Raw genomic sequence first — 16,070 nt, 5'->3', positions numbered from 1 at the left:
GACTTTTTTTTTTTTTTTTTTTTGAGACGGAGTCTCGCTCTGTCACCCAGACTGGAGTGCAGTGGCCAGATCTCAGCTCACTGCAAGCTCCGCCTCCCGGGTTTATGCCATTCTCCTGCCTCAGCCTCCAGAGTAGCTGGGACTACAGGCGCCCGCCACCTCGCCTGGCTAGTTTTTTGTATTTTTTAGTAGAGACGGGGTTTCACCATGTTAGCCAGGATGGTCTCGATCTCCTGACCTCGTGATCTGCCCGTCTTGGCCTCCCAAAGTGCCGGGATTACAGGCTTGAGCCACTGCGCCTGGCCACTGTTTCCTGACTTTTTAATGATTACCATTCTAACTGGTATGAGATGGTATCTCATTGTGGTTTTGATTTGCATTTCTCTGATGGCCAGTAATGATGAGCATTTTTTCATGTGTCTGTTGGCTGCATAAATGTCTTCTTTTGAGAAGTGTCTGTTCATATCCTTTGCCCATTTTTTGATGGGGTTGTTTGATTTTTTTCATGTAAATTTCTTCACAGAATTGGAAAAAAACGACTTTAAAGTTTATATGGAATCAAAAAAGAGCCCACATTGCCAAGACAATCCTAAACCAAAAGAACAAAGCTGGAGGCATCACACTACCTGACTTCAAACTATTCTATAAGGCTACAGTAACCAAAACAGCATGGTACTGGTACCAAAATAGAGAGATTGAACAATGGAAAAGAACAGAGCCCTCAGAAATAATACCACCCACATCTACAACCATCTGATCTTTGACAAACCTGACAAAAACAAGAAATGGGGAAAGGATTCCCTATTTAATAAATAGTGCTGGGAAAACTGGCTAGCCATATGTAGAAAGCTAAAACTGGATCCCTTCCTTACACTTTACACAAAAATTAATTCAAGATGGGTTAAAGACTTAAATGTTAGACCTAAAACCATGAAAACCCTAGAAGAAAACCTAGGCAATATCATTCAGGACATAGGCATGGGCAAGGACTTCATGACTAAAATACCAAAGCAATGGCAACAAAAGCCAAAATTGACAAATGGGATCTAATTAAACTAAAGAACTTCTACACAGCAAAAGAAACTACCATCAGAGTGAACAGGCAACCTACAGAATGGGAGAAAATCTTTACAATCTACCCATCTGACAAAGGGCTAATATCCAGAACCTACAAACAATCTAGTAACTACTTTCATAGCCTTCCCTTTCTTTTGCTCAAGGCCTGAGGCTCACAATAAAAAGGCAAGTAAAAATGGGATGAGTGAGGCATTTCTCTAAGAAACGAAATGTCTCTTCAGCTCTAAGGGAGGTATGGGGGTACAGATCTCACCCTTTTCTCAAGATCATCAGTCATATAACAAAAGACATGGAAACTACTAAGAAACCTAAACAGATGGAAAAAAATGCAATAGCAACCCATTACATAAAGAGTTGATAATTTGTAAAGTGCTAATATAAGCTTGCAAATTATCATTTGCCAAGACTCCCGGGGTAAGTAGAAAACAATATGTTTTAGTCATATTAATAATACCAGAAAAGCCATATAAAGAGAGGAGAACTGTTAAATATAGTCCTTACATTTATAAGAATCCTTTATAGTCATCAGTGAAGACTTGTGCTAATTAATGCTTACATGACTAACTCAGTCTAGTTTTATTTAATTTAGTCCCACTACACACACACCCAAAACTGAACTGAAGCAGGGAAGAAATTTTGTAAGAAGACTTTCCAGATGATTTTATAATGGATTGTGTAGGAAACTTTTTTTGAAAACTTTCTCTAAATTTTTTGAGGCTATGTAATTACAGTATTATTTGACCAGTGTATCATGCTTCCTAGCATAATCTTGGATGTAAAATATTTTGGAGTTTTGATTTCATATGTGGAAATAAATGAAAATAAAACATAAAGCAGAGCCATTCTGCCAATAACATTGATATTTTAATGTACTGGATTATAGTTTTGGTCATGTGGACAAAAACGTTCCTGTTCCTTAATCTGTGTTCTATAATAGTATTATATTTTTGTCAGGATTACTCTAATTCTTGTCAACTCAAGTATATTGGATTCTATTATGGGTCAGCAGAGCATTTTTCCATATTTATCCAAACTGAAAGTATTATTTATTTATTAATTTTATTTTATATTTTAAGTATTTATTAGTATTTTTTTTTTTTTTTTTTTTTTTTGAGACGGAGTCTCTGTCACCAGACTGGAGTGCAGTTGCGTGACCTCTGCTCACTGCAACCTCCACCTCCTGGGTTCAAGCCATTCTCCTGCCTCAGCCTCCCAAGTAGCTGGATTATAGGCACCCACCACCAGGCCCAGCTAATTTTTGTGTTTTTAGTAGAGATGGGGTTTCACCACGTTGGCCAAAATGGTCTTGATCTTTTAACCTTGTGATCTGCCCACCTTGGCCTCCCAGAGTGCTGTGATTACAGGTATGAGCCACTGCGCCCAGGCTAAACTATTATTTATTAATTCAACAAGTGCAATGATAGGTGAACAAGGGTGCCACGAAGTCTACCAAAGAAAGATGCATATTTGTCCCTTCAGTTATTTAGACAGGAATGATGGCAATTCCTTACTGGTTGATCTCCCTTTTTCTTTTCCCGTGCCAAACCATCTCCTGTCAGATTTTCCTTCTAAAAACAGAGCTCTGCGGTGGTCATCCTTTGCTTAAACTCCCAATGACTGTCCATTGCTCCAAGCCACAGTTCGGTGCTCAGCCTGGCCCCACAGCCCACATCGGGGAGCACTTGCCTACTGGGAAATTGCTCCCCGTCTCCCACCTCTTCTTTTGTATCCCCTATACTCCAGCAAAGCTGCTGTGGCTCACTTAAGTATTTTATGTTCCCCCAACTTGATCGAGATCTCTCTTTTCTCCTCCATTTCTGTGCATCCAAATTCTAGACCCTATCCAAACCCCGTATCTTCCAAGTTCTTTCCTAATTCCCCAACCAGAAGTAACGTTTGGATTTCAGCAGCATTTTACTTGCATCTTCAGAAGATACATGATCACTTTCTACCTTGGATTGGAAGTTTTATATGCGCACCTTGCTCTTCCTACTGGGATGTGGCATTCCTGAGAGCAGGATTGATACTGCTTTATCTCTTTAACTCTTTTAATAGTTGTCTTAGCTTATATATTTAAAAAGAAAATAAGTATTTATTCATGGATAAGGTAGCAAGGATTCATTTAGAATACAAAAGACAGAAGCTAAGATGAGACAAAATCTAATGCTAGCTGTATAACTGAGTCAAATATTTCAATGTGAAAGGATGCTAAAAGATGATTTGGTCTATTCATTTTACAAGTTAGAAAATTAAGAAGCAGAATATTAATGGATTTTTTTGCAATTCTATATTGTGTACCCCCAGATAGGATGAAATTTTAAATAATTTTCAAAATGTGACCATTTTTATTTCACTTTCTTAACTCATTCCCACAAACATATCCTCGATCATCAGCTGAAATGGCCTCACCAGAACCAGCCCTCTTGTTCCCCTCCCTCACGCACCTCACCAGCACAGTGACCTGATTGTTTCTCTAAGTTTATTTTGATCCATATTCAGGGCAACAATATAGTGATATGGAAAAGAATATGTGCTTTGATATCAGGTATTTCAGGGTTTTATTCCCTGCCCTGTTACTTTCATAATTTGTAGCATTCAGGCTCTCTGAGCTTCCGTTTTCTGATTTGTAAATTTAGGATATTGAAAATATTATAATAGCTAATATTATTGAGACCTTGCTAAATATATACCATTCTGAATGCTTTACATTTATTGTCTGAAATCTCAAAACAACTCTATGAAGTAGGCACTATTATTATCCACACACATACAAATGAAGTAAGTACTATAATTACCCCCATATGATAGATGGAGAAGTGACGGCTTAGAGAAGTTAGCTGGCCTGTAGAGTCACACAGTTACTGAGGAGTGGAGCTAGAACCGAAACCAAGTTCTTACGACTTCAGAGCCCATGAACATATGGTTATTGTGAGGATGATTTGCAAAGGCCAGTCCTACTATTTGCTATAAAGAGTGTTTCTCAGGACTCCGGTTGAATGGGTTATTATAAGTATGTGTGAGTTAATTTTACTCCAATTATAGAAACTCTCTAGCTGTGGGATTTAAGGAACAAATGTTACATTCTGTATCATGAGCACTCCCCATCTGTTGACATTAGGAACCTTAGCTAATTTTTCTTTTAATGTTTCAATTTCTTAAATTATGTCAACTCTTTTGAGTTAAATTGATAGTGCCTGTTTTCCGTTTTGCCAACTGAAGAATCTCACTAGTGACTGAATGTCCTGGGCAGCTATCTTCAAGTTTGAAACCCAGTCGTTCCCCTACACTCCTTTCTAACTGCCCTCAAGCAGAGGAAGAAATACCCTACCAGGCGCAACAACCACCAGATAGTTCAATAGACTTTGCAAAGCACATTTTTCTGAACTATTCAGTAGAAGCTTCTAAACATATCTTTATATGTTCTGAAGCATGAAAAACAAATCACATTTTTCTGAATTATTCGGTAGAAGCTTCGAAATATAACTTTCTCTATGAAGTTTCCTTGTTCAAGCTTTCATGTTAACATTGTAGTTCAAATGAATGACATTCCTTAACATTATTTTAAAAAACAAGGCTTTGATGGAGCAATAAGTCACTTGTGAAGCACAGGACATCTTTAAAAATTAGCAAGAAGAGAACAGAATTACCAAATGCACTCATTTACTGGCATTTTGTTTCTATAGCCATCAGCTCAATTTCTTCTAAAATACAAGCTAAATGAGGACAATGGCATGTCCAAATGCCTTTACTGGATTATATATGCCACAGGTATACTACGTGAGCCCTATAGCAAATTGGATGTAACATTGTTGATTCTGTATTGTTGGTACATTGGGAATGGGTTTTTATAGATTTTAATTTACAGGAAGATTACTAGGGCTATAAGAAGATACATCCAACCACGCTATTTGTCCTTTTGTCTATAAATTTGTCTTTCATCCATTAAAAAGGTGATTGTGTGAGTGTAACATAAAGACAGGGCATGTGGGAAACTCTTAACAGAATAAACTAATTCCAGTAAAGCACTAGCTCAAGACACATGTGACCATGACAATGTAATCCTTGTCTCCTTGCTCAGATTCTGCTTCCCACCCTGGAATTTGCTAAGTGTTTGTGGAGAACTTGGTCAACTCTAGCATCTGGGTTAACTAACTCTGATCTAGTCCATCAGACCTTACAACTATAAAACACTGTGAATCTGTGATCCAGAGAGGTAGATGAATAGGACAAACCGATGAATCACCTAAATAGCATCCAGGCATCTCTGTGTGTGCTAAACTGTGCCATAAACGAAAGTAATCATCTTCTCTTCTCTTCCCCCACCTCTCTGTAAAGTAACCTCCTGACAGAAGCTTCAACTCTTCTTGTTGTGCTCATGTATTGCAGAGATCAGCTGAGATTTCCCAAGCTCCCTGAAATCTACAGAAGGTCGGCTCGAACCCCTACCCCAGATGCTAGAGTTGACCAAGTTCTCCACAAACACTTAGCAAATTCCAGGGTGGGAAGGAGACTCTGAGCAAGGAGACAAGGATTACGTTGTCATGGTCACGTGTGTCTTGAGCTAGTGCTTTACTGGAATTAGTTTATTCTGTTAAGAGTTTCCCACATGCCCTGTCTTTATGTTACACTCACGACAAAACAGACATAAAGCACAGGCCTCGCCTCCGGTTCCACAGGAGGCTCACCAACCCATGCCCTCAAGTGATGCCTTTCTCTGTTAAGACTAAAGAAGATGGTAACCAAGTAAAGAGATGGAGGTTAGGAGTGTACAAGCAGAGAAACTACACGTGGAAAGGCATCGAAGCAAGAAAGAGCATGACATGTTCTTAGTACTGAAAGAAAATACAATGGGACTGCAAATATTTTCTCATTTGTGGGATAAAGGGTGGGTGTTTCTACTCCTCCTTTTCAATACATCCCAACAAAACATCTGTGCACTTCTTTAGACAAGACCAAAATGCAAATATTTTTGTTACTATTCTTTGTACTATCACCAAATCAAAATAATATCTTATTTTTGTATAACTCTTTACACTTTTCAAAGCAATTTCCACTGTCTATTTGTCTATTTCAGAGGCCTCTCGCCACCAAGGATAATCAGTGAACTATCGTTTTTGTGGATCCATTTGCGGGTTTCAACAAAAATTAACTATAGAACTTACTGAAACATCAAACATTTTAAAAAATGGAAAATATTATTTTTTTAACCAAAAAGCAAAAAGAGTTGTTTTTCAGACACACTTATTGCATATAGCAAAGCAGCTCATTTGGTGGGTGGGGGTGAGGTATGCCATTTTTTGTCTTACAGCCATGAGAAACAGCATTTTAGAATAATAATAATAATTATTATTATTATTATCATATTGAGAAGGAGTCTCACTCTGTCACCCAGGCTGGAGTGCAGTGGCACAATGTCACCTCACTGCAAGCTTCACCTCCCGGGTTCACACCATTCTCCTGCCTCAGCCTCCCAAGTAGCTGGGACTACAGGTGCCCGCCACCATGCTCAGCTAATTTTTTTGTATTTTTAGTAGAGACGGGGTTTCACCGTGTTAGCCAGGATGGTCTTGATCTCCTGACCTCGTGAGCCGCCCATCTCGGCCTCCCAAAGTGCTGGTATTACAGGCATGAGCCACCGTGCCTGGCCCTGGAATAATTATTTACACATTTATAAATCTTTAAAAAGAATAGAGTATATAACATGTTGAAATAGAATCGTTGTTACGCTTTGATAAAACATTAAACAAAAGCCAGGTCTCCCTTTTCACCTTTCTAACCTCCGCTTTGGTCTGACGATAGTCATGGGGGTGAGGGATTGAAGGGGATTCAGGTGGTAGGCTCTGGGCCTGCCTAGGCCTTGCCAAGAAGCAGTTACCAGCTTGGCAGTGCATACCTGAAGAAGTACAATTGAACATAAGGCTCTGTTGACCAGCCTGTAAATTGTTCTGTTAGAGATGGTCCATTTAAAGCAATTATGAATGCATGGGTCAGTGCTATTGGAAAAGAGCACTTTTGTACACTTTCAGAGGCCTCAGAAGCAATGTATTCTCGCCATCTGACCCTCCGGATGGTTCCAGGCCAAGTGTCTCTCGGGGAAGGCTGGTTTCTCTCAATGCCCCCTTTCTGTCTGTGTTTCTTGGTTACCAGGCTTGCTTACTTTGTACTATCCTCAGAGCCCATGACTTCCTCTGCTTTTTTCCCTACAGAACCTTCCTTTTCTCAAAAGTGCTCATAACCTTCTCTGTGCCTTAGCGATCACAAGACTGAGCACATTTCCTGTTCGCTGAATAAGCTCTATTCAATGCAAATAAATTAAAGAGGAATAAGCAAATTGCTGTAACGCTGTGATTGCTCATTAAGACTCTGAAAAATACTCAGGAGCATAGACTTGTTCCCTTAGAAATACAATAAACAGGTCATTGAAATCTTTGAACATGAAATGTCTGCTATGTGCAGAAGTGCTATATTGACATTGTTACTGTGGATTTCATTTTCTCACTGTTTCGATAATTTTTACTCCACACTCCATTAAAATTATTATTTTAAAAAATTAACACAAAGGCTTTCCCTTCTTCTCTGATGAGCACCAGACCAACGTTGATGTGCAATAGAAAGGAAATATTAATCAGAGTGCAAAGCAGTGGAAAGATGCCCACTGCTTTGCAGATTAGAAATGGACGTCAGGAAGTTTCCTGCAGGTGGTCATGTTATCTCTTTACTCTCTTTGTAAAGAAACAATTTACAAAATAATGTTGAGTCTTACCCTAGGAGGAAGGACATCCTGGAGACAATGGCTTTGCCCTGAAGAAGACCGTGCTGTTAAACACCATAGAAATGATATGGTAGTGAGAGTTGTAGGTTGTGGATCCGAGAGCTGGCTCAGCCTTGCTGCCCACCAGTCAAGGGATCTTGGTGAAATCACCAATTCCTCTGAGCCCCAGTTTCCTCATCTGTAACATGGATTTCATAAAAATAATTTCTTGTATTGTAAGAGTTGAAAGCACGAATATACATATAATGCAAATAATTTCTCATTGGACAAATCACATGAAAAGTACTCAATAAATAAAACGTTATTGTTTGTTAGTTCTTGATTTAGAGCCATCTGAGTCTTTTCTGTACCCTTGTAGATAGCTTGGTCAGCTCCATGGAGCAGAGCTGAGTTGAGAGTGTTGGTGGTGGTGAACTGTTAAGGAATAGAATGTCTGATGAACTAATATCCCCTATTCCATGAGTCAACATATCCACTCCTGCAATGGTACTGAGGGAAGACCCTGGGTTGTCGTCACTGTGGCAATGCTAGTGCAATAGCTTAATGAGTTCTTTCTGCTTGTTGCACAGACAAAACAAATTCACTGAGATGGTCACATTGCAGTAAAAAAAAGGTTTAATTAACACACGGCTGGCCATGCAAGAGATCTAGAGTTATCACTCAAATCAGTCTCTCCAAGAACTCAGAGGCTAGGGTTTCTGTGGATTATGTGGTGTGCAGGAGGCTAGGGAATGTGTGCTGCTGATTGGTTGGGGATGAAATCAGAGGGTGTGGAAAATGGTCCTTGTGCACTGAGTACACCTCTGGATGGGGCCACAGAACCAGTTGTCATGAGTCGCAGCTCCAGCTTGAGTCTGTCAGTTGCCAGAATGCAAAAATCTGAAAAACATCTCAAAAGACCAGTCTTAAGTTCTACAATAGAGATGTTATCTGTTGGAGCAATTGGGGAAGTCACAAATCTTCTGACCTCTGGCCACATGATTCCTGGGCAGTAGAGGATTATAGAAACTATAATTCTGCTACATTTTAGAATTCAGGCCCCTCTCATGATCTTAAACTTATGGCCTTTCATTAGTTTCTGGTCCTTGAGCAAGGATGGAGTTGGTTTTAGGGAGGACCTGTCATCATCCTTGCTTTTAAGTTACTATTAACTGAATTTCTCCTGTGGTTAGCTTGGCCTAGGAAGGAGCAAAGACAACCAGCCTATTAGGCTAGAAGCAAGATGCAGTCAGCCATATTAGATTTTTCTCACTGTCATAATCTTTGCAAAGCCAGTTTCACTACCACCCGGTATAATGCTAGAAATAGCACAGGGCCCAGTTGATATCTACCAACTTGAAATGCTCTGACATACTTGGTAGTAAATTTTTTTAGTAGTAGAAAATCTAAAGTTTAACTGTTGCACACATTTTTTTTTTATCATGTAGTAATACAGTTAATTCTGAATGGAAATGAAAAATAACTAAGCAAGAGCAACAGATCATCTGCATTGTTATCCAGACATATTCCATTGTTTGCCAAGAAACTGTAAGTTAACCTTTATGAATAAGAACAATGTCTTTGTTCTGCTTATTACAGATGGAACATAAATTCTGTAAGGATTCCCCAGTGCCATCTGTGGAACTCGGTGTGGTAACATGAATTTTATAAATGTTGAAATTGTATTTAGAAATGATAAGAAAACCAAACACCACATGTTCTCACTTACAAGTGGGAACTAAACATCGGGTCCTCATGGACACTGAGGACTAATGAAGGGAAAAAGAAGGGGACAAGGTTTGAAACACGAATGATTTGGTACTATGCTCACTCTGGGTGATGAGATCATTCCTATCCCGAACCTCAACATCATGCAATACACTGTGTGACAAACTGAATCTAAAATAAAAGTGGGTTTTTTAAAAAAGAAATGATACAAATGGAGCAGTATTTTGAGAGTTCATATGTGAGGTGCAGAACAATGACCCTTGTTTTCTTGATTTTCCTTTTGTATTATTTACGACAAACTGAAATCCTATTTATTTATACTGCATCATTAAGTTTTTACCAGATAAATTTTAGATTTACCAAGGAGAAATCAAGATTAACATTTAATAGTTTCATACATTTAATATGCAAGTCTGATTAAGCTAATAAAGGTAAGTTTTAATGTGTATTTTTGTTTAGAAATGCTGATTTATATTCATGTTTAATAATTAGAAATGAATGAGCATTTTAGTGGATTGGGTAAAGTGACCTCCAACTCGCTGATCTAGCTTTTGCTTTTCCTGTATTAATTTATGAATAATTTACGTTTGGCCCCTGGGCATTTTACAATACACAATGACATGGATATCTTGATAAACTGCTAATTAACAATTTTATCAGCAACCTTTCCCCAAAACAGAGCAGATACCATGCTTTAGTAACTTTGTGCTTTTAACTATGTCTAACATAGTGCTTTGCAAGGGGTAGCAAAGGATAAACATTAAGAAATTATTAATTTCCACGAGCTACTCAATGAATGTTTCAAATGTCATTTCAAGTACTTTTCATGGAAAACTAAAACCTTGCTATTTTCTTTGTAAAGGATTGTATTCACTGTTTATTAGTCTATGCATTTGGACTGTGTGACTTAGCTGCTGATAACTTTAAGCAAACCGAACACTTTTCAACTAAAGATAGTTGTCTTGTAATGGCAAAATAAATAAAATACATGTAAGAAATGCAACTCAACCAAAAACCTTTATAGAAAATACTTGTAATAAACTCAGTAGAAGTTTTTCTTTAAATTGAGACATAATTTCTGTTGTCCAATTAGAAAATATTTTAAAAATTAAGAAAATCCATTCTTAGGAAGAGCAAAAAAAAAAAAAAAAAAAATGGGCATGGTCATATTCTTCTTGAGAAGTGGGCAGTAGCATTATCCTTTACATAGTAATTGGGCATTATGTAGTAATTATTCCAAAACTGGGCATATTTTTTGACCTAAGAATTACATAAGTAGAAAAATTTAAGGAAGTAACTCTAAATTCAGAAAATCCTTTATAGAAAACAGTATTCATGAAAATATTATTTATATAGAAAAGAATCAAAGCTTAATTTTCCATCAGAAAGGAAATAATTACTTGTGATATAGCCACATGATTGAATAATATGGACTCATTAAAATGGCTACAATAATCTGGAAAAATATTTAAAATTAAATTACATCAAAAATAGAGTATAAAACTCTATTCAACAACGTTAATATTTTCTTTGAAATTGAATTACAGATTTTTTCTCTTTCTAATTTTATGCATTTATTATCTTTTAACTACTATATACTTGTTTTATAGTTTAAGAAAAATAAATTGCTGAGTTCATTGCAGGAATCCTTTTGGAGATTATGCTCTGAATTACTTTGTAGCCCAAGAGGTTATATCATGTGAACTCAAGGTAGCAAAGTATGGTTTTAAGAGCTCTCAGATGCAAGGGGGTCCATTAAAGATTCTTTGTCTAACCCAGTCAAAGGCAGAAGGGAGGCAATATGTGAAACTCTCGGTCATGTGTAGAGATCTGTGTGTCTGAAGAAGTCAGTATGACTACAGCTTAAACAAAAACAGATGGAATATCCGCAGATGAACTGAATATATAGACAAGGAACAGATCAAACTTGCCCATATTCCTCCTCAGGGAAATGGAAAGATTTCCAAAAAGTTTTGTAAAGAAAAATGACAGTATTCGATTTACATTTTACAGAGATGATTGTGATAGTTTAAAGGACCGTGGATTGAATCTAGGAGACCAGTTGAGCTACGGCTATAGTAGATGGATGTAGTCAGGGGACTTGGATTATGATGGGGAGTGGCAGTGGAGACGGAGGGAGGTAGAGATATTTGAAACATACTGTGAAGATAAAATTAGCAAGACTTTGTGATGGATCGTTAGTGGGAAATAAATGAATGTGAGACGTCAAGAAATTTACTTTGATTTACAGTTAAGAATTTTGTGTTTTTTTTAAATCACAAGTGACTGCTGAATTTGATTACTGTTTTAGCATCTATAATATGATCATATGATTTTCTTATTATTTCTGTTACTGTGACATGTCATATTTATTGATATTTAAATGTGAAGCCACTTTTGTATTTTCAATATAAATTTCACCAGGTTGTAATGTAATTATTCTTTTTATATATCACTCTTTAATTATTCATTTATGTTTTGCTTAAGGATTTTTTATCTATGTTTAAGACAGATATTGGGCTATCATTTTCTTTACTTATCATGTTCTTCTTAAGGTTGGGTATCAACTGGTGTTTGCCTCATAATAGTAGTTTGGAATAATTTTTTCTTTTTCTATTCTTTGGGAGACTTTCTATGAGGCTGAGGTTATTTCTTTCCTAAATATTTGTAAAAATTCACAGTTGATCCATTTATATCTGGAGTTTTCTTGGTGAGAATGTTTTTTAATAAAAGACTCCATTTTTTTTTTTTTTTTTTTTTTTTTTTTTCTGAGACGGAGTCTCGCTCTGTCGCCCAGGCTGGAGTGCAGTGGCCGGATCTCAGCTCACTGCAAGCTCCGCCTCCCGGGTCCCCGCCATTCTCCTGCCTCAGCCTCCCGAGTAGCTGGGACTGCAGGCGCCGCCACCTCGCCCGGCTAGTTTTTTGTATTTTTTAGTAGAGACGGGGTTTCACCATGTTAGCCAGGATGGTCTCCATCTCCTGACCTCGTGATCCGCCCGTCTCGGCCTCCCAAAGAAGACTCCATTTTTCAATAGATAATCACATCTTGTATTTATTTGTTTCAATTGTGATATTCAGGATGTCTGTTAGTTTCTGTTGTAATGAGACATTTATGGAATCCTCTTCTTGTGACCTCATACCCTGGTTACACCTTGGGGATTCACTGTAGTCTCTTGATCCACGGCTTTCAGTTGCCCATCAAGCGCTTTCTGTTGCCCCTCAAGTGCTTTCTGTTTCGACATCTGATCAGCGTTATGATGCGTGGCTGGGTTATATATTATAATTTTCAGGGCCATTATTAAAACTAACCGTACCATTCTTTTGCTTAATACTTGCAAAAATTTTGCCATCTTCTATCATGCTTTGACATATGTTTCTGCCATTTAAGGTCTAGCTATCTGCACATGTTTTGCCATACCTTGTAAAGATAGTGCTAAAAAGTCTTTGTAAGCCTTTGAGTGTTGTTCTTATAAAGAGATAACAAGCGTTGCTTCACCAGCCTTTTTTAGTTATCATAAGTAATAATTTCACTGTGCTTGTTTACCAGGTTCAGATTTTGGAGTTCTGAGGGATTCCTGGTTGAATAGACTTGTGCTAATTCATAGTATGCATTGCTAAGGAGCTTAATGAAGCCACCAGTAATTTGAGATCTGTATTTGGTAGCTATTGTACTCTGACAAGTAATATCAAGAAAACTATAATCAACTTTTTACGTGATTCTGAAGTCATCCTCACAGAGTTAGCAAGAATTCCCGACAGAAATGTAGTTATAATTAAGCATTTGTCAGGCTGCCCTTTGGCCCATTTCCTTGAACCCGAAAGTCCTGTTGCACTGGGTACCTACCACTTGCATCCCCACTGTTCCTATAGGTAGGAATTCTGACCTTAAAATCATAGGACTTTTGCTTAAGACAGGATCTCTAAGACTGGAATCATAAACTTTTGCTTAAGAGTTGCTTAAGCAGATCCTGACTTCCAGCAGGACAAGAGAGGTCAACTGGTCTCAAGGCCCCACAGAAGACCTGAATGAGCATAAGAATACAGTTTCTTCACCTGCTGGCCCCATGACTTCACCCTGCACAATTCAGCCAGTGATCTCTACACTCCAGCCCTTGCCAAAACCCTAAAAATTCCTAGCACCAAACTACTCAGGGAGACAAATCTTGAGTTTTCCGCCCATCTCCTCATTTGGCAGCCCTACAGTGAAACCTCTTTCTCCGCTGCAAATGGATATATCTATGTATTGACTTGCCACACTCATGGGGCAACAAACTTATGATTTCAGTCCAACATGATATGACGACCTGACATGGCAAGAGTGGGTTCAGCTTGTTCCGAAGGTAAAGGACTCTTCAGCCGGTGCGGGTCATCCCTAGCGAGAGGAGTAACAAACAGTTCTTTGCATCATCGTTTCCTATTTTACAACGTGCCTAGGATTTTGTCTTTAATTCAGATATGGTAATGTCAGTAGATCAGGAGTCAAACACCATTGAAAAGATAGTTTGTGCCCGGCATGGTGGCTCACGTCTGTAATCCCGGCACTTTGAGAGGCTGAGGCAGGCAGATCACTTGAGGTCAGGAGTTCAAGACCAGCCTGGCCAACATGTTGAAACCCATCTCTACTAAAAAATACAAAAATTAATCAGGTGTGGTGGCACAGACCTTTAATCCCAGCTACTCAGGAGGCTGAGGCAGGAGAATCACTTGAGTCCGGGAGGCGGAGGTTGCAGCGAGCCGAGAACACGCCACTGCACTCCAGCCTGGGTGACAGAACAAGACTTCATCTCAATAAATAAATAAATAAATAAATAAATAAATAAATAAATAGAAGAAAAGATAGTTTGTCACTCATGGTTCCCAAGAGAGGGGCATGACATACAGAGGGCCACAAGAGGAGGCACAGGGGCAGTCAGGAGGGAGAAGGGGAGGAGAAAGTATGGACCAGGGCCAATACTGTCCTTTTTGAGGCAGTAAATGATCAAGGTAGGGTAGAAAAGCTGAGCGGTGGTAGGATTGGATAGTGTGAACAATTTCAGCAGACTCTGGGACATGAGGGTCATCCCTAGTTATCTGGTACCCTTCTCTAGGGCGATTTAGGGCAGGAGGAGAATGTCCTGTGCTGCAGGAGCCTGATGAAGGAAAGCGGATGTGGATATGTACTTGGGATTTGTTGGCTTGCATACCACAGGTGTGCTCACAGGAAACTTGTTAGCCTTCTCTAGGAAATTAGCTAATTAACAGTCCCCCCGCCCCCAGATCCACAAGACTCCAAACATGTCAAAGCATCGTAAAATACAGAAAGTAGAAAATATGATTAATACAGCTCCATTCTCTTTACAGATATCCGTCATAACCATATCAAATGCTGAAAGGGTAGGCTTAGAGCATTTTGTCTGCAAGCAAAGCTGGCAAAAATCAGCGTGTATTCAGGTCAGCTGGTTTGTATTCATCTGCAGCTTGTTATAGCTCCTCTAAGGATGCCAAGTCCTCCCAGAGGCTGTTTTCTTTCCACAAATTCATTTGTTAACTGATGGCATAGCCCAGTAAAAGTATCTGTTGCATATTGAATGTGCTCCCATCACAAGTACTGATGAAAAGTGAAACCTGTGAGAATAGTGTTTCCACGTCAGGAACAGTAGGCATAGAAAACCTCACAAACAAAACAGCAAGAACCCTCAAAAGATGTTCCTGTATATCAGGAGCCCCAAGCACAATACCCAGATGATGTAAGTTCTTTGCAGGGAATTCTCTACTCCAGTTAATCAGTTCACAAAGCTGAGTCATTTGCCCTTGAGTTGAGAGCTGTGGTTCATTGGTCACATATTGCTTTGGGGCAGTCATCATTCCCTGATACAACTCAAGTGGTAGAGGGAGCTTAGGCAGGACTAGGTGGCCACTCTGGGAGGAAGGACTGCCGCAATTTAGCAAAGGGATTCAAACATTTTTCCAGGAGTGGATAAGCTAATTTTCAAGGGACTGAGACAATAATCCAGATTGTGTGGCACTGGCAAAAAGATAAACCTGTAGATCAGTTGAATAGAATTGTGAGTTCACAAATAAACTCATATATTTACAGTTCATTGACTTGGACAACAGTGCCCAAAATCAATCAATGGGGAAAAAATAGCATGCACCAAATGGTTCTGGGACAACTGAATAGACATATGCAAAAGACTAAATGTGGACCCCCTTGCTCATACTGTTTATAAAGTTTAACTCAAAATCTACCATAGCCCTAAATATGAGAGCACCCCAAAAGCACAAGCAACAACAGCAACAAATACAAATTGGACTACATTAAAATTTAAAAATTTTAAAAATTAAAAAATTCCTTGATACCACCAAGAAAATGAAAAGACAATCCAGAGAATGGGAAAAAATATTTGAAAATTCATATATCTGACAATGAACTTGTATTTACCAACACTATGCAAAGAACTCTTACAGCTCAAGAATAAAAAGACAAATAATCCAATTTAAAAAATGAGTGTAGAACCTGAACAGACATTTCTAC

The 16,070-nt window shown here is 38.5% G+C and overlaps 1 pseudogene; it reads right to left on the bottom strand.

Moving 5' to 3' along the window:
- Window positions 1–12,690: 12,690 nt before the first annotated feature.
- LOC111548517 lies at window positions 12,691–15,400 on the bottom strand (annotated as a pseudogene).
- Window positions 15,401–16,070: the final 670 nt, after the last annotated feature.

Source organism: Piliocolobus tephrosceles, chromosome 3 (assembly GCF_002776525.5).
Source record: "Piliocolobus tephrosceles isolate RC106 chromosome 3, ASM277652v3, whole genome shotgun sequence".
Taxonomy (NCBI): Eukaryota; Metazoa; Chordata; class Mammalia; order Primates; family Cercopithecidae; genus Piliocolobus; species Piliocolobus tephrosceles.
Note: the sequence above shows the minus strand (reverse complement) of the source record. Positions and strands in the feature narration are given on the sequence as shown.